Consider the following 3,411-nt stretch of genomic DNA (forward strand, 5'->3'; position numbering starts at 1 on the left):
GAGGAAGAGCCCTCTAGTCTCTGCTTCAAATCCTGCATTAACAGCATTTACACAAGTGGGCAAATAGTGTAGAGGAAGCTCAAGAGCCCTTTAAAAATGTCTTACCTGGTCTCAACACACATTGGGTTGTGTGTCTATTCAGAAAGCTGAACCAACTAAATTAGCTCTCTCCTACTCACCCCCTTTGCCCCCAGGTAGTTAAGACTGCTCCTTATAAAATGCACAAGTCTTTGGTACAAATTTAAGGGCAAATATCATAGAATCTTTGAACTACAAATTTAGAAGGGGCCAAGAAGACCATTGGATTCAACCTCCTGCTGTTGCAGGTCACCAATTTACACCATCCCACTCAGATGGCTGTCCTTTTTGAATGTCTCCAGTGTGGGAGAGCCCAACACCTCTCTAGGCAGCTGGTTCCACTGTCATAGTGCTCTGACAGTGAGGAAACTTTTCCTGATATCTAGTGTCAGAAAATCCCAGAATCTCAATTTGTGAGGAGGAAATAAAACTTGGGTTCGTGGGAAAGATCAAGCATCCAGACCATCTTGGCTTTATTGTATTACCCAGGTTCCTGCAGTAGACTCACGATAATGCATTACCGTGCAGGCAGAGGTAAACTCTGCTGCAAAGCTTCAATACCATTGCAGGATATTTTATAGGTACACAGGTGCAGGGCAATTGATGACAGAATGCAGACATTACAATAAGATTCTGAGGTCATCACATACAGAACAGATAAAGGAATGTCAGTCAATCATACAGAGACAATGAGATTACAATATTTCTGATTGCAGTGTATTGACACTTTAGTTGAATAACTTGAATCCATCTCCAGGTCTGCTTAGACATGTAGATTCAAGCTGCTGAGAAACTATTCATGAACTCAGACCCTTATCTAGACTCTAGACATTCTGAATGACCAGGGCACGTGAAGCCCTCTGAGCTAGCAAAAGATACTTCCTTGTAAACTGTGAATTCCAACAATGATTATTTACAATGTATATTTGGACTAAATGGCCTGTCTACTGTAGCTTACAGCTAAAGGTGAGAGAAAGGAGTGGGGGAGGGATGCCATTTTAAACAGTGACAGCTTGGTTTGAGAAGGAGTACAGGATTTGATCCCACAATGCAAAAGCACACAGAAGTAATGTTTTTCTGACAGGATTTATCCAAATTTTCCCAACACTAGACTGATGTGTCATAACTTGAACTGATTATTCTATGTCCTATGTCCTGGTCTGAAGGACCCTTGTTGCATCTCTCTGTGACAGCCTTTCAGGTACTTATCAAATGACATCATGGCCCCCATTGGTCTTCTCTTCTCAAGGCTGAACATATCTAGTTCTCTCAGTCTCTCTTTGTAGGACAATGTTTCCAAACCCTGGATAATTTTTGTTGCCCTTCTCTGGAACTTTTCTATTTTTTCTGCATCTTTCTTAAATCTTTGTGCCCAGAACTGAACACAGTATTCTAGATGAGGTCTGACTAGTGAAGAGTATAGGGCAGTGATGGCAAACCTTTTAGAGACTGAGTGCCCAAACTGCAACTCAGATCCCACTTATTTATCGCAAAGTGCCAACTGCAATAAAACCTGAATTTGCTGACCACCAACACAAGGGGGCAACATTCTACTGACCACCAGCTTTTGGCCAGCCCTGAAAAAGGCATCTGAGTGTATTTCCTACCTTTCCTACCTTCTTCTAAAATCACAGTCCAAGCAATTCCTGGCAGCTCACTGACTGGCCATGCGAAAGCTTGGTGAGTCGTGGCTAATGAGTGATGTAGTTGCCTGGCTCCCTTAATCTTTCCGAATATGCGCACAGCTGACAGAGATGGCGCTGCATGCCCCTTTGGGCACGTGTGCCATAGGTTCGCCATCACTGGTATAGGGGAACAATTACTCCTCATGATTTGGAAGTAATACTTTTATTAATGTATCCCAAAATAACCTTTGCCCTTTTTGCAGTTTCACTGTATTGTTGGCTCATATTTAGCTATTGTCATATCATTGGCTCATATTTAGTTATTGTCCACAATAAGTCCAAGGTCTTTTTCTTTTTCAGTGTAGTTGATCCAAGTATGCCCCATCTTGGTTTATTTTTCCTAGGTAGTAGACTTGGTGTTTGTCCCTACTGAATCTCATTCTGTTGCTTTCAGCCCAGTGTTCAAGCTTATCAAAATCACCCTGAATCTTCATTCTGTCTTCCAGGGAGTTCCCTATTCCACCCAGTTTTGTATCATCTGTAAATATGATTATCATACTTTGTCATCTGAATCGTTAATAAAAATGTTGAAGAGCACTGGGCCTAAGGACTGAATCCTGTGGCACCCCACTAGTTACCTTTCTCCAGTTTGAGAGGTCCCATTGATGAGCACTCTTTGATTTAGCAGCCAATTTTGGATCCACCTAATAGTTTTTCTATGTAGTCCAATTTTTGCTAATTTGCTTATCAGGATGTTGTGGGGCACTGTGGTGAAAACTTTGCTAAAACCAACGCAAAGTATGTCCATGGTGTTCCCTCTGTCCATTTGGGAGGTTACCCAGTCAAAAATGAGATTAAATTAGTCTGACTGGATTTATTTTTGTTAAATCCATGATGGCTTTTGTTAATCACTGCATTTTCTTCAAGATGCCTGCAGATTGATTTTTTAATAATTTGCTCCAGAAGTTTTCCAGGGATTGATGTCAGATTAACTGGCCTGTAGTGCCCAGGTTCATCTTTTTCCCTTTTCTGAAGATGGGGACAATGTTAGCCCTTCTCTGGTCGTTTGGCACTTTTCCTGTTTTCCATGATTTATCAAAGAAAAGAGACAATGTTTCTGAGAGTTTCCCAGCCAGCTCATTTATGACTCTGAGATAGAGCTCATCAGGCCCTGGAGATTTTAACATATCTTTATTTCATCAAGATATTCCTTGAGCATTTGGGGGTGGGGGGGGGTGATCTTGGGCTGCCATCCTTCAATTTCAGCTTGTACTTCCTCTTTGTTGTAGATCTTCTTGTGGGAGAAGGCTGAGGCAAGGTAGGAACTGAGCACCTCTCCCTTTTCCTTGTTGTCTGCTGTCACTTTGCCATCTATTTTAAGTAGCTGGACACCCTTCTCTTTCTCATGTCTTTTGTTTTGAAAATATCTGAAGAAGGCTTTCTTGTTGTTTTTAGCATCAGTTCATTTCCTGCTTTAGCCTTCCTGGCACCATCCCTGCAATTCTTTGCTATTTATATTTCCTTTGTGGCCTGGTCTTGCTTCCGCCTCTGCATCCAGTTCTGGATTCCACATTATAGGAGAGACATAGTCAGGTTAGAATAGGTTCAGTGCAGGGTCACAAGAATGGTAGCCGGGTTGGGAGGGATGACATATCAGATTGAGGGAACTGGTCTTTTCAGCCTGGAGAAGAGGAGACTCCGAGGGGAT

Source organism: Varanus komodoensis, unplaced genomic scaffold, assembly GCF_004798865.1.
Source record: "Varanus komodoensis strain SLA01 unplaced genomic scaffold, ASM479886v1 scaffold69, whole genome shotgun sequence".
Lineage (NCBI taxonomy): Eukaryota > Metazoa > Chordata > Lepidosauria > Squamata > Varanidae > Varanus > Varanus komodoensis.